Source organism: Sus scrofa, chromosome 11 (genome assembly GCF_054392235.1).
Source record: "Sus scrofa isolate SSC_HxYL_T2T_F1_AM1 chromosome 11, Sscrofa_HxYL_maternal_Yorkshire_Landrace_v2.0, whole genome shotgun sequence".
NCBI lineage: Eukaryota > Metazoa > Chordata > Mammalia > Artiodactyla > Suidae > Sus > Sus scrofa.
The window spans coordinates 81,816,713-81,843,204 of NC_139393.1; the positions used below are offsets into that span (position 1 = coordinate 81,816,713).

General features: G+C 42.2%; 1 protein-coding gene and 1 long non-coding RNA gene across 13 annotated transcripts in view; one reads left to right on the forward strand and one right to left on the reverse strand.

Moving 5' to 3' along the window:
• LOC110255853 (uncharacterized) overlaps positions 1 to 26,492 on the forward strand; it is a 386,752-nt gene that overhangs the window by 326,234 nt on the left and 34,026 nt on the right. For 9 of the 11 annotated variants that reach the window (XR_014819917.1, XR_014819914.1, XR_014819912.1 and 6 more), the window contains one exon: positions 251 to 349. The exons of 1 other annotated variant lie outside the window; for it this stretch is intronic. This is a non-coding gene — a long non-coding RNA (uncharacterized LOC110255853). Of the gene's footprint in view, positions 1 to 250; positions 3,470 to 26,492 lie in introns of those variants that run through there. One more of the 11 variants, XR_014819918.1, reaches the window with a different exon arrangement.
• The window catches only part of LOC110255855 (uncharacterized), a 66,143-nt gene continuing 65,269 nt past the window's right edge, over positions 25,619 to 26,492 (reverse strand). For both annotated transcript variants that reach the window (XR_014819898.1, XR_014819900.1), the window contains one exon: positions 25,619 to 26,491. The gene's annotated coding sequence lies outside the window, so the exon portion shown is untranslated. The remainder of the gene's footprint in view (position 26,492) is intronic.

The following is a 26,492-nucleotide window of genomic DNA, read 5'->3' on the forward strand; positions in this document are numbered from 1 at the left end:
TATATATAATCTTTTCAGTTAAGCAAATTGCCACCTTAATGGGAAAAAATGTGTAGTCTCTGACAATGTTAAAATTTCTATGATACCTGAACATGTAAATAAGTCTGAGGTCATTTTTTTGTAGTTTTAAATAAAAATGCTGCAATGCTGCAAATTTGAGATGATCACTGTTCATTAATTATGAGATTTAATTTTTTTCCTTAAATGTCTTTTTTTTTTTTTTTTTTTTTTTTTTTGTCCGCACCCACAGCATACAGAAGATCCTGGGCTGGGGATAGAACCTGCATCACAGCAGTGACCTGAGCTACAGCAGTGCCAATGCTGGATCCTTAACCCACTGAGCCACCAGGTAACTTCCATTAAAGCCTTTTCAAAATGATTTTCTCCAAATTAAGGCAAGTGCTACAGAGGTAAATTAGCTGACTGATTTAACTTTAAGAGGTTTAGAACTCACTCCAGCTTTGTCGAATTATAAAAGCAATGGCAGCCATGGAGAGTGGACAGTCAGGGATGTGGATCAGTTGTAATCGCAGGTCACCATGAGCCTTTGAGAAAGCCAATGGCCTCCGTTTTCTAACTTGTAAAGAGGATTGCAAGGGATCAAGGCTGCACATTTGGTAAATATTAGACTTCAGAAACTCAATGTTGAATTGGGGCTCCTTGATCACCCTTGAGCTGATGGATAAGAATCCAAGTACAAAGGTGTTGCCCACGTGGATTTCAAAGGATGATTGACTAGAAGACCCCGTTTCAGATTGATGCACAGCTTCTGACAACACTGGTTGGCATTTCAGGAGTTAACCGGCATCAGAGCTATGATTTCTTAAATGCCTCAAAATTCTCCTGTAAAGCTCATGTTTTCATCTTCCCTTCCATGCAAAAGAACCTTTCTAGTAGACAGAAATTGATTGCAGTTCACTCTGGCAGGCGCCCATGTGCTTCTTATTCATTGGAAAGAGAAGGAGTTATTATTAGAAAGCCAAGTGGTGACCATGATTTCAGAGATTTCATTAATATTTTTTACTGCCATCTGATCCCTTTAATTATCTGACATGACAAAGATGTGTCCTTCTATCTCTCTGTATAGAGTCCACGGTAGATTATGTTCCTTCTGGCACAAAAACTAATAACTGAGCCCAGTATCTACAACTTTAAAATATGTCTTCTGACTCTTTTCTCTCTAGTACTTGCGGTTGATATAGTTTTTATTTTTACAAAGTGAAAATTTGAGTTGCTTCTAGGCTGAGAAATATTTTGCATGAAGGGCTATGAAAACTACAAGAAAAATGATGTAGACTTTGGTATTTTGGTACTTATACACAAGAAGAAGCTTTTAGGAGATTATTCCGAAAAAAAGAAATGCCAGCTTTCCAGGATTTCTTAGTAATCATACTCTAGCCTACAATTTTCAAGGAAAAAAATGCCTGTAGATTTCTGGATGAAAAGCCAACTCGAGTGCTGATTTGGAACATCTATGGAAGGAACTTTGCCACCAGGATTGCTGTAAACTAGACGGTGTTTGCCAAGCTGCTCAAGTAACACCTCAGCTCAACAGTATCCCCCTGTGTCTTTCAGACATTTTTATAAGAAAACAACCCATTTATTGCTTTGCTTAAAAAAAAAGAAAGAAGTTCTTATTGCCAATCCACTCAATAAAGCAAGCTTTGGAGAAAAACTCCTAGTACCTAAGAAACCATTTCTTTCTTCCCTTTCTTCCCTAGTTCACTGCAGTTTGGTCTCTTCTCACTACCATCCACCCCTAAGTCATCAGTGGCCTCCACGTTGCAAATTCCTTGGCCGTTTGGGTCCTTGTGTTGGTTTTCCCTCAGGAGCATTTGATGGAAATGATACTCTGCTTTGAGATGTTTTCTTTTCTTGGTTTTAAAGAGGCCACCTTGTCTGGGTTTCCTCCTGTCTTCCCAGCTGCCCCTCCCCAGGCTCCTCCATCTCCCTGATGCCTAGAAAGCTCAGAACTGGTACCTTCCTTCTTCCTCTGCAATCCCTGGGGACTCTTATGGCTTTACCCATCATCCAGAGATTGTTTCCCAGGTTCATATCTAATCTAGACTTTTCTCTCTAGACACAAGTGTCCAACTAACTTCCTGAATTCCCACTTGACTCTCACACTGAAAATAGATACTAGGCCCCTGATATTTCCTGACATGTGACCCCACTCCCAACCCAACCCCTTTCAGGTAAGTGGACTCTATTCCTCCAATTCCTTAAGCCGACTGGCGTGATGTCAACCTTGACATCCTTCTTCTTATTTTTTCTCATTCCTTGAGCTGTTCTATCTCAACCCCCAACCTGGTACTTTATATTCATTTATATTCCTTAGCATGTAGGATTATCTAACATGTTACATATCTACTTTTCATTTTATTGCCTCTAGTCACATAGTTCTATTGAAGCAGAGATTTTTTTGTTTGTTTTGTTCACTACTCTAACTCTAGACCAGAGACGTGTCTGATGTAGAGTATTTGCAAAATAAATATTTTTTTGAAAAAAAAAAAGAGTGAATAAACAACAAATTACATTAAAGATCTCTTTTAACCCCAGATACTGCAGTGGGAGAAAGAGATTGTTAAAGTTGGGAGGGATGCAGAAAACTGTTCCCACAAACTTAGAATAAAATACTTCAATTAGGAAACACTTCTAGTTAATACTCTACCCAGAAATTATTCTGTCTTTGCCCAAACCAGAGAATTCTATAAAATTTCTCTCACATATTTTATTGTGTCACCATTTTTTACAACAGGTAGTTTTACAGAGAGCATTAATATTAGAGAAGATTAGTTTTTCTGACACTTCAAGGATCTGTGGAACAGCAATTAGGAGGAGAAAATGCTGAAATGACAGAAATTCAGTAGGTGAAATCAATAAAATTTAATAAGTCAACTTTGAGATGGAAGAGGAACTGACTACCCTCTCTAATTAATACATCCACCCTTATTAAGATATTTGGCCAAGACAAAAGACTACAGGGAGAACTAAAGGTATAGCCCAAATGAGAAGAAAGACATTCTTAAGGCTGGGGATTTCTTTAGTGGCTGGTCATTCCTTATGGCTTGTTTTCCATGGATTTATTCCTTAGTATTCTGCTTAATATTTTTCATCTTAGGGTTCCTGTAGTCTCAACTTTGTTGATGGCTCAAAAGAGTGTGTAAAGTATTACTGCTATTATTTAAAATTGTATTGAAGTATAGTTGATTTACAATTTGTGTTAGCTTCAGGTGTATAGGGGAGCAAATCAGTCCTACATATACATGTATCCATACCTTTTCAGATTCTTTTCCCATGTAGGTTATTACACAGTATTGAGTGGATTCCCCTGTGCTATAAAAAGGCCCTTGAAACTTAGCTATTTTATATATAGTAGTGTGTATATTTTAATGTCAACCTCCAAATTTATCCTTCCCCTCAGTGTTTCCCCTTTGGTAAACATAAATTTGGTTTTGAAATCTTTGAATATGTTCCTGTCTTGTGAATAAGTTCTTTTGTATCATTTTTATTCAATTCCATATATGATTGAACTCATGTTTGTCTTTCTCTGCCTGACTTACTTCATTTAGTATGATAATTGCTAGGTCTATTCATGTTGCTTCAAATGGCATTATATCATTCTATTTATGATTGAATAATATTTCACTGAATACATGTACCACATCATCTTTATCCATTCCTCTGTTGATGGATATTTAGGTTGCTTCCCTATCTTGGCTATTGTAAATAGTGCTGCAGTGAACACTGGGATGCATGTATCTTTTTTGAATTATGGTTTTCTCTGGATATATGCCCAGAAGTGGGATTGCTAGAAAACTCTAAGACACTGATAAAGGAAACTGAAGATGACACAAACAGAAGATGTACCATGCTGTTGGATTAGAAGAATCAATATTGTCAAAATAACTATACTACCCAAGGCAATCTACAATGCAATCCCTATTAAATTACCAATGGCATTTTTCACAGAACTGGAATGAAAAGTTTTTAAATTTGCATGGAAACACAAAAGACCTCAAGTAGCCAAAGCCATTCTGAGAAAGAAAAATGGAGCTGGAAGAATCAGGCCCTCTGGCTTCAGACTACATTACCAAGCTACAGTTATCAAAAAGTATGGTACTGGCACAAAAACAGAAATATAGATCAATGGAGCAGGATAGAAAGCCCATAAATAAACCCATGTACCTATGGTCAACTAATCTACAAGAATATACAATGGAGAAAAGAGATAGTCTCCTCAAAAATCATGCTGGGAAAACTATACTGCTACATGTGAAAGAATGAAATTAGAACATTCTAGTATACTTTGCACAAATATAAACTCAAAATGGAATAAAGACTTAAATGTAAGGCTAGGCACTATATAACTTTTAGAGGAAAACACAGGCAGAACACTCTTTGCCGTAAATCACAGCAATATCTTTGTGATCTCTCCTAGAGTAATGACAATAGAAACAAGAATAAACCAATGGAACCTAATTAGACTTAAAAGCTCATGCACAGCCAAGGGCATAATAAAAAAAAAATGAAATGACAACCCACAGAATGGGAGAAAATCTTTGCAAAGGAAGCAGCCAACAAGGGATTAATCCCTAATATATAGAAACATCTCATAGAGCTTTATATCAAAAAAAAAAACCCCAAACAACTCAATTTAAAAATGTCTAAATAGACATTTCTCTCAAAAAAGATAGATGGCCAAAAAGCACATGGGAAGACGTTCAACATCATTAATTATTAGAGAAATGAAGATCAAAATAACAATGCAGTATCATCTCATAGGAATCAGAATGGCCATCATCAAAATGTCTGTAAACAATATGTACTGGAGAGGGTGTGGAGAAAAGGGAACCCTCCTACACTGTTGGTGGGAATGTAAGCTGGTGCAACCACTATGGAGGACAATATAGATGCTCCTTAAAAAACTAAATATGAAGTATTATTAAAGAGAGGATCTTGAACTGGATGTGCTATTACCATCCTAGACACATTTGGGAAAGAAGCATTTCCTTACAAAATGGCAACCAAGTAAGACCCATTGCCAAATGGTAGTCTTAACTGATAGCTAGATAAATACCAGAGCTAGTTGCAAGAGCCATGTATGTTTAGTTTCATCTCAGGCCCACCATAGGACATTGTAGGAAACTGGCTGAGCGAGAATGTGAAGACAGAGATGTTGGCAGTGAGTTGGGTGAGTAGTGATTGATTAGCTTTAGTTAGCACTAAGAATCTGTTGTTCAAAGCCAGAGATTCGAGTTGGATTGGCAGGTAGGTTTACCATGGCAACAGGCACTGTCTGCCACTCATATTTCCCTGATGCCCTGGAGATTATTGGGGCCTTTTTTCCTACTTATATTTCCACAGCCTCCTACCTTATAAGATTTCTTTCCAGGACCACTTCTTGGGTAAGAACATGGCAACTTTTTCCCATGTTTTGGTAGCAGTGAAAGAGAAGCTACCAGAACAAATCTTAAGGGAGGGGTGTTGTGCCCACCCTAGAAGGCATGAGATTAATTGGTGAGCTATGCTCCTTTGTTACCACCTTCAGCCCCACCTATGTAATCAGGATAAAGCATCTGGCTCAATGGTGTGTATGCCTTTGAGCTTTGTTTGTTTGAGAAAGAATATCTTAGGACCAAGTAACTCAGTTTGGGAAACAGTTCTTTAGAAGGTCCATGACTTATTATCAATAAAATAATAAGACAGGCTTCTTTGTTCTGACGTTTGCCTAAATTTACTAACCATGAGGCATAGCAGGCAAAACTCACGTCTTCCCATATTCCTACCTTCTTTACTCCACTTTATCTCAGCCTGCTTTGCAAGACTTAATGGGGGTTACTCCCCCTGCCAAAAAGCAAACAAACAAACAAACAACCCTTCACTTGAACCAACAGAGTCTTGGGAGAATTTGACTCATGGAGATTATCGGTGCTAGAAACTCTCTTCTTTCTTTCTTTCCTCCTCTCTCTCTTTCTTTCTTCTTTCTTTGTTTTTTCTGTGCCTGCAGTATGTGGAGGGATCAAACCCAAGCCACATCAGGGACCCAAGCTGCTGCAGTGACAACGCCAGATCCTTAACCCATTGAGCCACACAGGAACTCCAAAAGTCTACTCTTTAAATCAGGCTTTTCTGGTCCTTCTCTGCCTTCTTCCTGGTACCACCATCCCAATGTTGCCATATTGCCTTGTGCAGGACTCTGCACACATTAGGTACCTAATACATGCTTTTTGTTATTTAGTTGCACTCGTGAGGTATGTTGTCACCATTATTACTGCCAAGAGGGGAAAAAATGAGAGGGTGTTTGATGGTAACATGGCGGCACCACAAAGTTCACAGGTAAATTCTCCTCTTGAGATATTTTTAAATGAATGTGTGACACTTTACTGGGTATCACTGTGAACACAGCTATAACTTCTGAGGAAAATAAATCAGTGAATCAGAAAATGTTTATTAGCCCATGTGCTGTTATTTCATAAAGCACTGCTTCCACTCGTGATAAAATTGGCAGCCAGGGGAGAAAAAGAATTTGGAAGCATTTGATCCCTGGATCCCAGATGAATTGCAGAAATACAGTGCATATTACATGAGAAATGCTGTTCTTTCATTTCACTGTGACGTTTAGAAAAGTACTATTTTTAGGATGTTATCTTTCCTCCAACTCAGTTTCATTAAAACATTTCGTGATTATAATGTTAAGAGGGAAGGCCACGTTCATTCATTTATTCTCCTCCTTCCTTTCAACAACTAGCTCCTGATGTCTGCAAATTACTAATTGGTTTCTCATCTGTTTTCCATTCCATGTTCTATAATAGTTATGCTACTGGTCACTCTGCCTTCTCCTCCATCACAGGCAGCACATCTAAGTTTTATGATAGTTTTTTGTTACACTTGGGGAAAAATAAAAGAAGATGGGGACTAACACATCTCAGCAGAGCTATGAAGCAGGTCAGAAGGATGCTGTCCTGTTGGCTGCAAGTTCCCCACAAAGCAGGCCTCCTCACCTTGCCTTCCACTCTGCACGGAACTTGCTCAAGACCCCATGGGTTTTTGGCTTTGCTATGCCTGTTGGATTTGGGAGTTCAAACAGCACCTGTCCCAGAAGCAAATAGGGAACAAATAAGAAGTTTGCCTGGTGGCCTGTGCCTTTCCTGTTTCCTTGTTTCCTCCTTTCCTCATCCCAGAAGCCAGGATGTCACTTCATCCCAGGCAGGGGTCAGCAAGGCATGGAGAACAGGAGCAATCGCACTCCTGGGCATCTATCCAGAGAAAACCGTAATTGGAAGAGATACATGCATCCCACTGTCTATTGTCTGTCCATTATCTATCCATTATGGACTTTCTGGAGAACAAATGAAAATGGAAGTTAAATAAATTGTCTACAATTTCACTCTCCTAAGATAAATAACAGGTACATATTATTAAGATTACTTCTAGTCTTTTTAATATACAAATATATACAGGAGACAAGAGATGATCCCTGTTTGGGGGCTGGAGCAGGACAGGGTATCTGGTGAGTTTCCAGCGAGAGCAGGAAGGGGTCTGACAGCAGACTGCGCTCTTCCAGTGACCGTGCAAGCTTAGATGCTCAAATCGCCCTTGAGACGAAAAATGTAAATACAAAACATTGTTCGCAAACAAAATGTGCTCATCTTCATGGAGAAAGTATACATCGTTTCTCTCACGTGTCTAAAAGGTGATGTGGCCTCTGCCCTTCCCCAGAGAATGGGCTGTGACGTCCTGGAAAACTCCATCCGTGCCCTCCTCTTCCCCATCAGTGTGTATGTGCAGAACGGCGTCACTCTGTGGTCCAGCAGAAGTTCTCACAACACTGCGAATCAACCGTACTTCAACCAAACTTTAAACAAATGAAAAGCAAAGGAAAAAACTTCTAGATAGGATTTTCTCTTGGAACACCTTCAGTCTTTTGTGGATTTCATGTCAAATTCAGAGCTTTTTTAAAAAAATATTTGCCATAAATATTGTTCGATCCATCTTTTCAGAAATATGCTACTGAGTTGGATAGTCTCCCTGGGCTGCGTCTTTGGGTCTTCCAGGCACGGGGGTGGGGTGGGGTGGGGGTGGGTGGATCTCCGGGCCGCCTGTCTGCGTGAGTGGTGTGGGTGAGGGGGACACCACGCAACACAGTGAACGCGAACTGCTCCGCACAGTGAACTCCCCCAGTCCCCCAGGCTGGACCGAGGTCTCCCCTCCCTCCCTTATTCAGAGCTCCCTCCAGTGAGCACTTCCTCCGTGTCTTAACCTCATCCAAATGTCACCTCGCAGTCACAATGCTGCGTAATGAGGACAAGAAGTTGCCCTCGGGGGCCGTTGTTATTGTTGGGATTGAACTGAAGCTAAGGTGGCTTAGGAGGAAGAGCGGTGAGCATCCACGTTGCTCTACTTTTGCATAACAGCTGGGAGGAATCAGCTCGGCCTACAAGCGCGGGCTGCTGCTGGCCAGCTGGCAGGGAGCACAGCAGAGCAAGAGTGCCAGATACTTAACAGCTGTATTATGGCTGATCCATCTGTAGCGCAAACCACATGCCAAACCCCAAAGGTGGGGAGGGGATCCCGTTAAAAAGAGATTTTCAAAGCCGCAGAGAGAAGGCGTTTTTCCTGTAACGTACAGGCTTTGATCTCAGATTCCCAGGCGCCATTCTCCCTTCTTCACCCGAGCACAACACCCCTGGTCCTTTAGAATCGATGCAAAATAGTAAGGGGCATGGTGCTTGGTCAACTTCAGGAAGTCATTTTTCAGGGAACTTGGAAAGAAAGCTAACACCTGTATGCATTTTAAAAAGAATCATATAATCCTTTAATTTGGGAAAACCTCTCAGGATGTTTTAAACCCTTTGTCTTAAGTTTTCATCATCCTACCCTGTTTTGAACTGTCTTTGAAAAGCATAGAATAAGTACCTTTAGGAAAAAGTCCAAGATTTTCTTCCTCATAGTAATTTTAGAAGCTCATAATCGACAGTTAAGGAACACCATATCCCAATAAGACCATCCAGTCCTTCCTTCCCTTCCAAGGTCAATGGGGGATCGTGAGAACTGAACTCCAGCGGCTGTCTGCTCAGATCCCTCATCTTATAAAAGGAGATGCCCGCTCAAGTAAATGCGAATGCAAGAACGAGCACTGTTTAGAGTGAGTCAATCACTTACAGAAATTATTTCCTGCTGGAAACAAGAAGAAAATATTTTCCCACTCTTTTGCGAACATCTCAAAATACAAATGGCAAAGGGCCAGCAGACACGAGAATACGGAAGGACTTGCAGGGGTCACCCAGAGATGGCAGAGCCACCCCGTGACGCAGAACCCAGCTGCCTTCCGAGCTGGTGGTCTCCTGTGAGGCACTTCTGTCCTGTAACTTGGCCAAGCACGGCGGTCACGGCAGTCCTGGCTGAGTGATGGAAGAGCCAAGGCTTTATTGCATTTCCCCCCCTTTATCAGCTTTTACTTTGATTTCTGAGTCTTCCTCCTTAATTCGTGAAGTTAAGAGCAAATTTCACATCTACATATGGCTTTGCTGTTTAAGAAGTGTCTATTTACAAAAGAAGCCCTTTGAAGAGCCGTCCAGGCCTGAAAAGCGGGGAGTCCCTCAGAAAGTGCCACACTCGGTAGAAGTAATCAGGGCCTCACTGTTTGGTGACTTATTTTTACATCATCCTAAATGTAAGCCACGGGGCCATCGGCTCCGCATGGAGTGGTATTTGATAAAGAGGGCAAAGGAGTTCTAATGTTCACTTTTATTTTTCAAATTACATTGAAGGGAATCCATTCTCTAATTTACAGCAGCACTTCTTAAGAGCTCTCTTTACTCAGTTTCCAATTGTTTACTCCTTCTCCAGATTCTGAATCACAAGGAATCTAGGTTGGCAGAATCTTTGGCTGGCATCATAGGTGCAGTGTGTGTGTGTGTGTGTGTGTGTGTGTGTGTGTGTGTGTGTGTGTGTATCTGTGTGTACTGTATGTATATATTATGTTTATACACACACATATATAATGTACAGATATATTGCTCACAGACATATTTATACACATGTGTAAACTTACATATCCACTACATACACATGTAATACTCATGAATGTAGAATAACACGAACACACACACCTGCGAATATATGCACATTTATGCTTCAGTTTAAGCATATATTTGTATGTTAAAAAGTCGAGAAGGAATCTTAACAACACACACTTGCTATTTATCTTCTGATGGTGGAATTGTAGATAATTTCTTTAATTTCCATTTTCATTTATTCTCCAAAAAAAGTCTATAATGGCTATACTAAAAACATGCTCCAGTAGCATTATTGCATAGGACAGGAATCTCTGTCCTCGCCTTGAGTTGCCGGAGTTTAGAGAGTCAAGAGGAATAGCTCCACACGGTCAGTCTAGTCGCCGGGGCCCTGGGGAAGGAGGAGCCCCACCCGTGGGTCTGGAAGAGGTTGAGGGGGGCACAGAGGGGTGACTGTGAGAACCATGCAACAAGACTGTCTTAGTCGGCTGGGGACGCCACAAGAAACTCCCATGGATGAGGGGCTTAGACTCTGATTTTCTCGGGAGTCTAGAGACGGGAAATGCAAGGTCAGGGTGCCAGCACTATGGGCTTCTGGTGAGGGTTCTGTTCTCAGCTTGCAGACGGCTGCCTCCTTGCTGCGTCCTACTGTAAGGGAGACAGGGAGAGAGAAAGAGAGAGAGAGGGGGCGAAGGATCTCTGGTGCGTCTTCTTACAAGCGCAGGAATCCCAGCCCAACCCACCCTCTGACCGCCTCTGACCTTAATGACTTCCCTGAGACCCCATCACGTTGGGGGTTAGGGCTTCAACACATGAACTTGGGGGTGGGAGGAACACATTCAGCCCCTAGCAGCAGGCGTGCGTGGTTGTATGTTAGTGAGTTTTCCAGGCTTATGAAATAACTAAGGGGAAGTTTTCAGGGACACACAGCTTCGTTTCCGTCCCCTCACACGGAGGTGGCTGCATGGCAATGGCCACATGATCCATAAAGAGGTAGCACACATGTCCTTTTGGAGTCTCCCCAGGGTGCAAGGTAATAGCATCCTAGAAATGGCCCGAAAGCCTTTTAACCCAACATGCTATTTTCAATTCAGTGCAGATGATAGGAAAAAGGCATACACAGAAATTAAAAGAAAAACAAATTCAAAACAGATGTCAGGAAATACTTTGCTCCCCAGAGGAGGGAAAAAAAATAGATGAGAAGAATATTTAAACAAGGCAGTTTACTGAGCTAAGAAGCCAGGATCATCATTTAAAAATAGAGATGGGGCGCTGGGCTGCAGGAGAGGCCGGGCAGATGCTAAACTTAGAGAAGTGTGACCTCGTGCATGAGAGCAAGCCCGGGGTCAGCTGGCCGGCGGCCTGGACTCCCTGCCCCCGGGCCCTCGTCCTTCCTCGGGCATTTGAAAGGTGTGTTCTAGTTGCACTTAGAAGACAGGAAATATATGTTTTAGCAGGAAATAAATCTGTCCCCTGCACAGATGGCTGTGTATTTCATTAAGTCGGGAGCCAACGGTGCCCTTTCCACCTGCGTTTTCCACTTTGAATTCCCTCACACGGACAGAGCTTTCCAGACGAAGGTCTTAAAGCCGGTTTTCTGAGTGACTCCAGGTCAGGTTTACAGACCAAAATTTCCTGAGTCCTCTTTCAGCTGTGCGTCTCACACTCTCTCTGGTTTCAAGGGTCGGGTAGCTGGGGGCTGAGAAGCTGAGGGAAGTTTGGGACCAAGAGAATTTCAGTTTATTTTAGGAATGCGAGTCCGAGGAAAAGCCAAGGAATGTGAAGCTCCTTGGACACATCACTGTGGGTTCCTTCCTCTCTGTACCACTGAGTCCCTCCTCAAACCAGCCCAGGGAATTAGGCTGCCATAACAAAGAAGGAAATAATGCCATTTGCAGCAATGTGGCTGGCCCTAGAGATGAAGACACTGAATGAAGGAAATCAAAGACAAATATCATATGATATCACTTATATGTGGAATATAAAATGTGATGCAAATGAACTTATTTGTGAAACAGAAAGAGACTCGCAGACATAGAGAACAGACTTGTGGTTGCCAAGGGGAAGGCGTGTGGGGCAGGGTTGGACGGGGAGTTTGGGGTTAGCAGATGCAAGCTATTACACTGACGATGGATTAACAACAAAGTCCTACTGTACAGCTCAGGGAACTATCGCCAACGTGCTACAATAAACCAAAATGTAAAAGAATATATATATACTGTATATACATAATGGAATTGCTTTTCTGTGCACCGGAAACTAGCAGAACATTGTAATCTATCATACTTCAATAAAAAATTATTTTAAAAATTTTTTATGATAGTTGATTTGCAATGTTCTGTCAAGGTCTGCTGTACAGCAAAGTGACCTAGTTAAACATATATATATATACACATTCTTTTTCTCATATTATCTTCCCTCATGTTCCATCTCAAGTGACCAGATCTAGTTTCCTGTGCTGTACAGCAGGACCTCATTGCTTATCCACCCCAAATGCAATAGTTTGCATCTACTAACCCCAACCACAAGTCTGTTCTCCACATTCCTGAGTTTCTTTTTTGTAGATTGGTTCGTTTGTGCCTTAAAAAAAAAAGAAAAAAAAAAAGAAATGAGGCTGCCTGATAATGATGCATAAATAGAGGAAAACGTTAGAAAGGGAAGATCTGGATAAATTCTGTATGAAACTGAGAAAGAAAACACACAAGAAAATGGAGTTCCTGACGTCAAGATGCTCACAGGGAAGCGGAAAGTCGGTTTTGCTAAATGTGGTGGAAAACCCTGTCTCCCTCCCTGACCCGGGCCGGTGCCCAGCGGCCAGCGCGCCGCGTTCTAAGCGTTCCTTCGGAACCAGGTTGCGTTTCTCCGCTTGGTTCACATCACTCCCACTTTACCTTTGTTTTCCACGCAGCACGCCGCTCTGTGATACATGTAGCATCACTTTAAACACCTCTTCTGGCAGCATTCCAGAAGAGATGCCTTACTCCCCAGCCCCCACGCCGCAGAAATTTCCTGTTCCCTCCTCTGAGCGCTCAGAGACCTCTGGCCATGCTGTTATTATAATATTCTATTGTGGCCATGTGTCTATTTGTCTCACCCTTTCAGGAAAAGCCACCCCTCCCTGAGATCAGAAGAGTGTGTGGCCGCATTGCTTGTATTCAAACCCCAGCACATTTCCTAGCAGAGCCAATGCCCAGTACAAGCTGATTAAACGGAAGGGATCTGGGAAACTGTTTTAGTTTGGGTTCACCTCCCAAAAGAGCTTGACATGAGGTCTGGGGTGCAGGTGGTCTATTTGAAGGGTGGTTCCAGGAGTGAGGGAGGAGGAAGGAGACAGAGAAGGAAAAAGCCAAAGGGAAAAATCATGCACCAATGAAGGGTGCATTCGCTGGGAGCAACTGGGGCCCAGGCCTCTTACCACCCCCTGAGAAATCACAGAACGGAACTCCCTCCAAAGGAAGATGCTGACGAATTTATCTATCCCTGTCTCCACCTGCTGGTGCTAGTCCTGGGGCCAGCACCCCACCGCTCCTTGGCTGTCCTGGCTGCCCAGACTGGACGACTCTTAAGGCTTTGAGGAAGCCGAGAGACCAAAACAAGGCTGAGTCAGGGAAGCTGCTAGCAAGCAAGGATCTGTCTGTCCAGCAGCAGCGAAGGCAAAGGAAGTGGCCTGGACGACAGTGGTGTCTGAATGGACTTTCCAGCTGCAGTGAAGGCAGAGGAGGTGGCCTGGGCTATGATGGTGTCTGCAATGGACTGAGGCTCACTGAGGAGCAGGGAGAAGCCTGGAGAACGCGGCCCGTGCAAGCATGCATGGCCTCCAGCTAGCCTCCTGTGATGCAGGCAGAGATGGAGTTGGTGGCTGCTTCTAGTGGTCTTTCTTCTTCCCACCCAAGCTGACAGTGACCTCTTTAGAGGGTCATAGCGTAAGAAAATGAGGGACCATAGCAGATTTATAGCTGCGGCTATTGTGCCTTATAGAATCAGGAGGGAACAAGATGTCTTGCCTGCTGCCTTAAAGAATACCGTCCCTCTCCCCACTCTAACCACTGTATCTGTGGAACTGCCTCTTTTTTTGTTAATATCACTAGTTGTATTTGTAATTTTTAAATTTTTTTTTCTTTTTAGGGCCTCACCTGGGACATATGGAAGTTCCCTGGGGCTAGGGGGTCAAACTGGAGAGCAGCAGAGGCCTATAGCACGGCCACCGCAATGCGAGATCCAAGCTGCATCTTCAGCCTACACTGCAGCTTGCAGCAATGCTGAATCCTTAACCCACTGAGTGAGGCCATGTATGGAACCTGCATCTTCATGGATACTAGTCAGGTTCATAACCACTGAGCCACAGTGGGAACTCACTGTTGTATTTCTTAGATTCCACATATACTTGATAACATAGCGTCTTTGTCTTTCTCGGAGTTATTTCACGTAGCATGATGCCCTTCAAGTCCATCCATGTTTTGGCAAGTGGTGTTATTTCATTTATTTCACTATCGTAATTTCATTATTATCATCATTATTATCGCTTCATTATGATTTATGACTGGGTATATTCTATTGTATATATAAACTACCTCTTCCTTATCCATTCATTGCTTGATGGACACTTAGGTTGCTTCCAGAGCTTGGCAGTTGTACATAATGCTGCAATAAACATTGGGGTACATGTATCTTTCCAAAGTAATGTTTTTGTTTTTTGTAGACATATGTGCAGGAGTGGAATTTTTGGTTTTGAGAACCGCTGCGCTGTTTTCCACTGTGGCTGCAATAATTTACATTCCCGCCAGCCGTGTACCAGGGTTCCCTTTTCCACAGGCTTTTATTAACTCCCACATTCATAACCACTGACCTTTAGGGCCTCATGTTGAGTTGTAGAGGATATATTAAAATATCTGTGTCCAATATCTTTGAAAATCCTTAGATATTTATTTACTAATCCTAATCGTGCCCTCCCCCAGAACAGAGAGTTCATTTTATAGGTAGGAAACATCTGATACAGAAATGAAAGAATTGGCAATTAGTGATGGGGAAAGAAACACATTCCCTGACTTTTAACTTCAGCACCATCTCCTGAACTTAGTAACAGTATTGAGTCAACCAGGCAAATCCTTTCATGTAAGACAAAGTGAATGACTTGCTGGAAAGGACCCATGAAAAGCATCACAATGATGGAAACATTTTAAAAAAATTGAGGAGTTCCCGTCGTGGCGCAGTGGTCAACGAATCCGACTAGGAACCATGAGGTTGCGGGTTCGGTCCCTGGCCTCGATCAGTGGGTTAAGGATCCGGTGTTGCTGTGAGCTGTGGTGTAGGTTGCAGATGCGGCTCGGATCCCGCGTTGCTGTGGCTCTGGCATAGGCCGGTGGCTACAGCTCCGATTAGACCCGTAGCCTGGGAACCTCCATATGCCGCAGGAGCGGCCCAAAGAAATAGCAACAACAACAAAAGGCAAAAAGACAAAAGACAAATAAATAAATAAATAAAATTAAAAAAAATTGATGGCTCCCCTCTGTGGCAGACATTGATCAGATTGGTTTATCTGTAGACATTTTTTTGCCCTCAAATTATGTTTGACTTTGGAGTGAGAGGAAACTTGATATTTTACTTGGTAGAGAATTAACCCAATTTAAAATTTAAAGGCTGAGATGACATAAAAGAGCATGGGTGATATTTAAACAAAAACGAGGATTTCAGAGATTTGGAAAGTCGCCTATCTAGAGACATAAAGCTATATTTAAAAATAAAAGAGATTTGTGTTTTCTGTAAGAAATACTATGACTAATGCAAGTTAGCCATCTTCTGGTTGAAGCTGAAACAAGGAAAAGGTTACATTTTGAGTCAGGACACATATTCTGGGGAAGTATACTGTAAAATAGTGACTCACTAACGCTATGACAGTAAGTCCCTTTGGGATCACAAGTGAATCAAACCTAATATTTGAGAAATAATTGACTCAGAAGACCCTGTTTATGAATAGGCTGGCTCAAGAAATAAGGAATGCAAGTGTTAGGAGGTAATTCTGGGAAGCTGTCTTTGACGGCATCTTCACAAGTCAGCTGAATCAGAACAGCTTTATGGGTGGGAAACTTCTGTCCAATCATGCTCTCAGCGGCGACCTTCTCACGGATAAACCCATGCTGTACAAACAACGACGTACCGGGTAACAAAGATAAAAGCTATTTAGAAAAGATAAATTCCACGGTATCGGGGTAGAATAGTCAATAATTTATTTGGTCTGAAATACATTCTGCATATCTGCAGAAGCCAAGTTGGGTGAGCCAGGGGAATTGATATTTATCCTGTTCTTAACAGAGGAAGATCTTGGGCAGATGTTTGTGAAGGATTATTGAGTTGTTCAGACGCACGTGGAATTTAACACAAGGTGAGGTCTGGTTGCTCCTCCATTGAAGGCTGGGGACAACTTCCGGTCCTGTCTTCAGTGGGCCAGAGAGGAAAAAAAAAGTTTCATTTTTAAGGAATCACAGTCTCTCAGGATTAAAAGGTACATTAGTATTCAAGTTTAATTGCCTATATGAAGCTTAAGGCTTTTCTCTACTTTCCTTATAAATGGTCCTGCTTGCATTTCAGCATCACTGAAGCATCTCAGACCTCCTCAGACTGCTTATTCTGTATTGACAGATGTGATTTCTTGGACAGCTTACAATTACTTGGGCGCTTTCCAGTGCATACCTAGATATTCTTAAAATATAGCCTCGGGACATTCCAAAAATGATCTGAAAGTACAGAATGGTACATTTATCATTTAATAAATTATGCAACTCTTAATGTAGCTGAAGATCACATTGGCTTTGGTTTGGCAGTTAGTCACACAACACTGTTGATTTATAAAAAGCTTACTCCACCTACGACCTCTTTTATGCCTGCTGCCGCCAGGGCATATATTCTCAGTTGTCTTCTTGTAGAAGAAGTTTTGAAAATCGAAGGTGCCCTAATAATTTTGAATCCAGTAGGTAATTTCATCAGATTCTAGATAGAGTCTATAGTCTCTGCCTGTGCTTCTCTCTTCCCTCACTGGCTTGGGATGCCAAGGTCGTAGGGCAGGAATGTGCTGTGGGCTGTATCCCTTCCCAGCTCTGGGTGCCTTGAAAGCCCCTGCACCTGCATGTATATAGGACAGTGGTTTTCAAGCAGAGGCAGTTTTGCTCCCCCCCCCCCCCCCCGCCCCAGGAACAATGGGCAGTGTCTGAAGATACTTTTGGTGCCACAACTGGGAAAGAGTGAACTGGCATCTAAGGGACAGAGCCTAGGAATGCTGCTAAAATCCTGCAAAGCATAGGGCAGCCCCCAACAACAAGATTCTTACAGCCCCAAACATCGCTCGTGCCAAGTTTGGAACTCCTGATGGTCACCATTATCATTAATTAGTGAACAATATCAATGAAGTGCCCTTCTGTGTGTACTGCTAAGAATTAAATTTAGTTCTTGTCCTCAAGGTGTTTATGCTCTAATTGGAGGGGTGCAGAATGTACTGAGGAAAAACACAATAGTCAATAAAAACAGGTTTATCATGGCATTTCCAGACACATTTAAAAAGAAGACCTGCGACAATTTCTTCTGAGAGTAAGTGTCAGAAGTTCATTATGTTAGAGTCACAGTTAAACCCACACAAGTAAGACAATGTGAACCCAAGTGTGAATCCTGAGTACTGGTTGTCACAAGGTGGACGATAGGTATTATGCCCTATATTATTCAAGTCGATACAAGCTATAATCCTTTTAGTTAAGTAACATTAATTGCAATTCCAGAGAGAGAAAGATTTGTCTAAGGCTTTACCCCATCTTTTTTTTATTCATTGTAAATTTACCAATGCAATCCCAAATTTCAGATTTATGATCTTTGGCTCAGCCTCAATGTGACTTATGCCTTAGGCAGCACCTATAGAAATGTATGCTTTCTATGAAAATATTAGCTATTATTGTCCTGATTGATTTGTAAAGGAAGTTGATGTAGTCTTTTTCCAATGATAGCTATTTTTATTGCAAATGTTCTTCCTTCAAATTTAAAATTTTGAGATAAACTCTCAGATACATTCGTTAATCTCTGACTTGATCTCTTCTGAAAGCCCTCCATCCCCGAGCGTCTCCTTAATAATTCATGTCACTATCTTCATAGCTTGTGTTTCTTATACTATAGTAATGTGAGTGGGTCTAAGGCATTGTGCTGTTCATCCTGCACCCTCCACCTCTCATTCTCTACTTGAGTAAATATTAGTTAAGTTAAAAATATTAGCACTCAGTATTTACAAGTTCTTGTCCATTTGGGGAATATTGGGCCAAGATAAGTCTCAGAGCAGGAAGTTCCTTTAGTCAGAACAATTACTTGCTCATCCATTAAATCACAGTCACTATCGTTTATTGAGCATGTACTCTGTGCTGGGGTTACTCCAAGTGCATTACGAGTACAAGTTCACTCAGCTCCCATGACCACTAAGGAGGTGGGTGCTATGATTATCCCCATCTTAAGAGCTCAAGCACTTGGTAAATAACTTGCCCACTGCTAGGGGAGGGACTGAACCCAGCTAATCTCCATGAAACACGTGAGATCAAGCTTCTGCTTCTCTGTCTGACATGAGACCCATGCAAGGCCCTGAATGGGCCCTAGCAAGGAGATATTTGTCATTTTGTATTCTTTTTTTTCTTTTTTTTCTTTTTTTTTTTTTTTTTTTGCTTTTTAGGGCTGCATCTGTGACATGTGGAAGATCCCAGGCCAGGGGTCACATCTGCAACCTACACCACAGCTCACGGCAACGCCAGATCCTTAACCCACAGAGTGAGGCCAGGGATCAAACAGCGCATCCTCATGGATACTCGTGGGGTCCTTAACCTGATGAGCCACAATAGGAACTCCGTGTCGTTTTGAACTCTTTTTGTTAAAGGAGGTGTAAAAAACTGTTAAGCTTCAGGCTCTGCAGAACCTGAATCAGCCCCTAATCTTTACCATTACGTAAAACGAGATTGCTAGAGGTAGGGAGGCATAAATGAGGAGTTTGGGATTGAGATATACACACTACTGTACAGAAAGTAGATAACCAACAAGGTCCTACTGTATAGGGAACGCTGCTCAGCACTTCTTAATAAACTGTAAGGGAAAAGAATCTGGAAAAAAAATAGATAAATATGTATATGTATAATTGAATCACCTTGCTGTACACCTGAAACTAATACAACATTGTAAATCAACTATACTTCAATTTTTAAAAAAAGAGATTGATGGATATTTTGTTTATACTTAAGGAAATTGCTAAGTGTACCTTTCTTACGTATAATACAGTATAAATTTAGTTCTATTAATGAACTGTTTTCTAATCTTTTAAAAATACCAAATAAAAAAAACAGCCTGTGTTTTAGATTTTAAGTACCAGATAAATCCACCTGTCTTATAATGCCGCTCTCGTGGGGTCAAGAAAACAAGGCAATAACATTCATTCCACTTATCACAGTCGGGACTGTGTCTGTTTCCACCGCCACCACCACCCCATTTAGCCTAACACAAGCAATGTGTTTGAACTGCGACCAGTTTAAAAGGTAAACTTCTAAAACTGAAGCTGCCCAGGTTGGTGGCAAAATATTGGAAGATAAAGATGTGAGGTCCTTTCTCTTAAGAATGCACTTGGAAGTTAGTCCTTAGAATTGCACAGTCACAGGCTAGAACGGGTGGGAATAAAGACCGAAGAGCGAGTTTTGTCTGATAGAAACAAACGAGTGTGTGGTCTGAGTAGCAGGCAGAAAACGAAGAGTATTTGTTTTACGGTCCGTTTCAGGACAGCAGTGCAAAAGGCTGGTAAACCCACAACTGTTGTTCGATATTTGCAGGAAGGCTGTTGGGTGGAATAGCCCCCCTTGGTCTTCTTGCCTTGGCTCTGGGCAGCCTTTTCTGCACTATGTGAGCAGATGCACAGCAAGAGGAAACAAGCCCCCCCCCCCATGGGTGTCTGGGTCCAGATACTCTGAGGTCGGGATTTTAACCTTCACACGCGCAGCCCAGCAAGCTCTGAGCCCTGCGGAGTGGGTCCTCAGGTAAGGTCTTAGGAGCCGGCCAGAGCCCACCCCCTGGAGTACAAAGGGGCAAAGAAGAGTCCTAGCCAGCTCACGTGGCCGTAACAAAATACTGCAGACTGGGGGCTTGAACAGCACAGGTCTGTTCCTCCCAGTCAGAAGCTGCAAGTCTGAGATTAGGCTGCCCGCATCGTCAGGTTCCGGGGAGGGTCCCCTTCCAGGCTTGTAGGTGGCCACCTTCTCACCTTGGCTCACGTGGGAGAGAGAGAGCCCCGGTGCCTCTTCCTCTTTTTCTGAGGCCACGACTTCCATCAGCGGAGGTGGGGCGGGGGGCACAGAATTCAGTCCCTAATAAGAAGCAAGACCAGAGCAAGAAACAAAACACTACTGGGTCATCTCTCGCCTGCGGGGACACTCCGTTTTGATATAAAAACGATTCTATTGTTTCGATTCCCTTTTTTTCCTATCCAGTTTCTTCTTCCTATTTTATTCCTTCTCCCCTTCTTTCCCCCTCCTTCCTTCCTTTCCCCCTTCCTCCTTCCTTCCCCCCTCCCCTTCCCTCCCCTTCTCTCCCCTTCCCCCTCCTACTTCCCTTCCTTCTTCCCTCTCCCTCCCCCTCCCCCCTCCTACTTCTCTTCCTCCCCCCTCCCTCCCCACCTCCTTCCCTTCCTTCCCCCCTTCCCCTCTCCTACTTCCCTTCCTTCCTCCCTCTCCTCCCACCTCCTACTTCCCTTCCCCCTCCTACTCCCCCCGCCACTTCCCTTCCTCCCCCCCCTACTTCCCTTCCTTCCTCCCCCTCCCTTCCCCTCCTCCTTCCCTTCCTCCCCCCCCTTCCTTCCTTCCTTTCCTCCTTCCTTCTTCCTTCCTTCCTCTCTCCCTTTCTTCCTTTCTGTTGCTGGCATCAGCAATTTAAAATTAATGGACTAAAAGTTGTTCTGTTTTCTTGTTTCCTGAGGTCAAAACCATTAATGGCAAATAGGCTTTAGGCAACCTTTCATCCAACTGTAACTTAATTTGTAATTCTCTATTTCTAATTTAGAAAAAAGCCCTCTTTGCAGAAAATTGAATATGACTTAGACAGTTATTTCCTATTAAAAGATGAAAGTTTAAGGAATAAAAGAATACAATGTGTCAAATTAGAAGCAAGGGTATATAATATTTTAAATAAGTGTGGTATCAGCTGTTTCATAGAACATACCTGGGGGTGCAGGAGACAGGTGATAATAGTTTCTATAGCATTAAACTCTCTAAAATGAAAGTTTGCATCCTTTAAAAAGTTTGACCATCAAATATTGTAAAGATTTCTTCTAGAAAGCACTCATGAGCATTTCTTTATGTCAGTTTGACACTGGCCAAATAACGGGCCAGAAATTAAACGCTTGGCCATTTATAAAACTGTAAAAAAAAAAAAAAGGCATTTAAAATCGTTTAGTGCACATTAGCCTGGGAAGTATGATATAACGTCTTGCTCCTTGGATTCCTACATGTTTGGCAGATTATTGCACTTATTCTCTGTTATTGATATTGATGGACCACTCTTTATTGTAATATGGCAGGTTATTAAATCTCAAGGCCACCCATCATAATTTATAGCACCATAATTTGAAATATTGGAATCAGAATTTGTACTTAAGATATTCTTATGTAGGGGACAAAGAGGAATGAATAGTTTCTTTTTCCTCGTTTCAAGGCCTCCTTCTTTCTCCTCCTTTGGCCGTATAGGAGTTTGATGGGGCATTTTGTCTCCTCCCACATCTGACTAGACCCTGTGGAAACCATGTAAAGATACAGCCATTAACACTGGCAATTTTGGGTTCTTTAAAGAAGCTCTTTAACTATCAGTTCATACAACAGTCTTATTTTGCAAGTTTGTGTGACTTTATCCCAGTAGAAGCATAATTCTGAACCATAATGAGTAGCGATAAATAATGCATGACTAACTGGAACCAAGTAGGCACCAAACAGCCACACTCCTGACCACTCGGCCCTGAAGGCCTGTTCTTCCCATAGTCTTTGCGTTCTCATTAACGACAAGGCCTTCCTTCCAGGCGTTGAGGTCTAAAATGGAGCTATCTTTGTTCAGTCTTTGGAGTAGAGCATGATGGAAGGGGGGTGAGAAAAGGAATGTATATATATATATATATACACACACACATGTGGCTGGGTCACTAGCTGTACAGCGGAAATTGACGCAACGCTGTAAATCAACTACACGCCAATGAAAAGTAAATAAAAATACAACAAAAATAAAATAGTTATCTTGGATGCCTATCTTCTTCTCACAGTGTATCCTGTCAACTTTACCCTCAAAGTGTCCACAGCCTGACTCTGTTTGTACCACACTGGAGCCCCTGCACTGGCTGGACACCCTGGGAGCCTCCGGGCTCTTTCCTTGGCTTCTCCTTTGCCCCTGGAATCCATGCTCAGCAGAGGAGGCGGAAGATCCTTTCAGCATCCATGCTGGTTAATCCCCTCTGCTCAGTCCTGAGACCAATTCAAGTAAAAGCCAGAGGCTCAAAATAGGGCCTTCTCAGGATCTGCCTCCAGGGCCTCCGCCTTCCAGCCGCCCCCCTTTTCCTCCAGCTCCCCTGGCCCCCTGGCTGATTTTTCCAGGGCCTTTGCATGTGCTGTTCTTCCTCCTGGAATGTTCGCCCCAGGACCATAAGGCTCCTTCTTCACCTCGCTGGTTGGTGGTTACTCAGATATCACTTCAGCCTCGCTCAAAACTTCAGCCCTTGTGGACACGCCATGTCCACAGGTAACATACGTTATGCATTGATTGGGCGTCTATCTCCCTCCCCCAGTGACCACCATAGACTCATGTCAGTTCTGTGAAGGCAGAGATATATTTCTGTTTTGTCAGTGTTGTGCTGCTGGGGGGGAGAACAGGGACAGGCACAGAGATGGAACACTACCCCCCACAAGATACTGGCAAAAGGAATGAGTAATAACAAATGTTTCTAAAATTTGTTCTTAAAGATGTGTGTCATCTCATTTTCTCTCCCCCCCAGTATGGCTCTCTGTTCATTACTGACGCGCTCCTGAGCCAGAGGGCCCGTCATCCATCCCTGCCTCCCCCTCAGACCAGCCGCTCCTCCTCCATCTAACTCCCAGGGTGACACCTGCCGGAAGCGCTCTCCCCTCTTGCAGAGACTGACTGAGGCTGGGTCATGCCTTGTTCCGTGCGTATTTATGTGTCTTAACTTACACCCACGTTAAATGCCTCCAAAGTCAAAGGACACATCTTATCCAGGCCTGGGGTACATAGTTACGACTGTTTGCTCCCTAGATACTTGTTAAATGACTAGACGAAGACATGAATAAAGGTGAAGCAATTAATTAATGACAAATGCCAAGCTCTTTGGCGAATAGGAAGAGTGTACAAAATCTGGAAAGGTTTATTTAGGGTGTATTAGAAAAACCTCAAATACGCATCTTTTATTCATACGCATCTTAGGTGTGTTTTCATCTGATTGAACTTCTTTTGGAAGAGATTATTTACTGAAAACTTATCAAAGCAAAAAGTCACATTTTAAAGATGAAACTTCTACCACCCCCTGCCCTGATAATGACTCTTCTTTTCCTATTGGAAGTTAACTTCTTTATTGCTTTTTATTTTATTTTATTATCTTTAATTATTTTTGGTTTAAGTAAATTCAACTTGAAGAGGTTTTTTAAACAAAGCCCAACCCATTGTCACACAATTCTGAAAGAAAATTTTTTTACATACTAATTCAGGTGTTTGTTACAAAGGTTATTCCTGACGCAATTTAATGAAAGAACTATATATGATGCATAATTAGACTACTCCAAAATATGGAATAATATTAAACCTTTTTTACATTTTTAAAATCTAATTTTATTGGAGTATAGGTGACTTATAATGTCTTAGTTTCAGGTGTACAGCAAAGTGAATCAGTCACGTATAAAAATATACCCATTCTTTTTCCCATATAGGTTATTACAAACCTGTGCTGTACAGTAGGCTATCTTTAATCATCTATTTTATTTTATTTTATTTTTTGTCTTTTTGTTTTTTTAGGGCCGCACCTGTGCAATATGGAGGTTCCCAGACTAGGGGTCAAATCGGAGCTGTAGCCACCGGCCTACATCACAGCCACAGCAATGCCAGATCCAAGCCACATCTGTGACCTGCACCACAGCTCATGGCAGTGCTGGATCCTCAACCCACTGAGCGAGGCCAGGGATCAAACCCACAACCTCATGGTTCCTAGTTGGATTCATTTCTGCTGCACCAAGACAGGAACTCCTAATCATCTATTTTACACAGTTGTGTGTATATGCTATTCCCACCCTCCCAATTTCTCCCTCGCCCCAGTGGTTTCACCGATGATAACCATAAGATTGGCTTTGAAATCTGTGAGTTTATTCTGTTTCTTAAATAAGTTCTTCTGTTTCATTTTTATTAGATTCCACATATAAGTGATATCTCTAGGTCCATCCGTGTTGCGGCCAATGGCATTATTTCATTCTTTTTACGGCTGAATAATATTCCATTGTATATACGTACCACATCTTTATCTGTTCCTCTGTTGGCTGACACTTAGGTTGCTCCCATGTCTTGGCTATAATATTTAAGCTTTTATAACAGCAAAATTTGGTCCTTCAGTAAAGACAGCTGCATCAGTTCCAATGGGGCAAACTCTCCCTTGTAGATTTTTTTTGGAAGTTATGTATGTGTGAGTTTGTGTAAATTTATTGCATGTGTGTGTGAGTTTGTGTATCTGTGTTTATACATAAAGTATCTGTTCAAATGATATATTTATATGGAATCAGTCCCTGTTTAAAAAGAGTAAGAAGGTTGATGTACTAAACTGAGTTCTCACCTAGAAATCAATAGACATGAGTTCTTAAATAGTAACTTCTCTGTAACTGCAACTGTGTATTGAATGTCTCTTGTACTCAGTGCTCTGCCTACATACCTTATTAACATGTGACACAAACACTGGGCTCTTATTTGGATGATTAGGAAAAGTGGTGACACCGATAATACTCAGGACCAAAGCCATTCTGCTGACAAATGCCTGTGTGACTCTGAGGCCCACGTTCTGATGCTTTGCCAACAAGATACCCAGCACTGGTATCTTGGGAAGGTCAGTGGATGGTTACAGTGTAAGCAGTGCCCTCTAGAATCACCCAATGCCGTCGCCGTGTTTCTGTGACCCTCAGTGTCTTTAGCTATAAAACAGCTGCCGTAACAGCAGTTCTGGTACCTCACAGGTGATTTGTGGTAGAATTCTCACTCAGTTCAATAAATGACACTGGTGTACATGGTTGCACTATGGGTGTATGTTAAAGCTGCTGATAGGAGTTTCAGGCGTCCATGCAGGTCCGGGGAGAGTGGAGCCCTGAAGAGGACACGGCTGCTCTGTGCCCTCACCCAACCTTGCCCTCGGCGTCTCTTCCATCAGGCTATTCCTGAGTTACATCCTTTTATCATAAAGCAGCAATCCAGTAATTTAAAAAGCAAGATGTAAATATAGTGATGCCAGTATTCTAATTCGAATTATTTTCACATAATTATTATTAGTAGTATAGATACGATTATCCTCTGATCAAACAACCCTTTTTCTTTTTCTTTCTTTTTTTTTTTTTTCCTATTTTTTAGGGCCACACCTGTGGTACATGGAAGTTCCTGGGGTTGGGTCAAGTCACAGCTACAGCTGCCAGCCTACACCACGGCCATGGCAACAATGTAGCATCCGAGCTGCAGCTGCAACCTACACCACAGCTCAAGGAAACACCAGCTTCTTAACCCCCTAAGTGACGCCAGGGATCAAACCCACATCCTCGTGGATACTGGTCAGGTTCATTACCACTGAGCCACAATGGGGAACTCCAAACGACCCTGCTCTGACTACGGGTCTCTCTCTTTCCATTACTTACGCACTTTAATTTTTCCCATCCTAGATTGTAGGCCTCTTTGAAGCAAGAAACTACAGATTATTCCCCATTCCAGGTATTCCTGGGGTTGTCAGTTCTAAGAGTCATCTAATTTTTTTCCAGACCTGGAATCGATTGATCTCAAACGTTGCCTTGGTTTATGTTTTAAGAATTCACTTAATTCCTCTGAATTCCAAGTTGACCCCACTGTAGCCTTGTTATTCAGACTCTTTCAGATTTCTTGGCTAAGTTCATACAGGGTCATAAACAAATGTTTTAATCATATATTTTTATAGGTCCTATTTTTATAGAACATGATTAAAATTGTTTTAAAAATACAGGACTTAACTATTTTCATTTCAACTGACAAGTATGCAGCTAAGTTTTCATTTTTATAAAATCAATATTTTTGAGCTATTTAAAATACATTCACAATATATGGACCCTAAAAAAAAGTGTTTTTGGAAGTAACATTACAGACCACTGCTTTGAAGAATTCCTGTTGAAAAATGGATGCTTTAGATCTACACAGGATGGTATTTGTTCCGCAGCCACC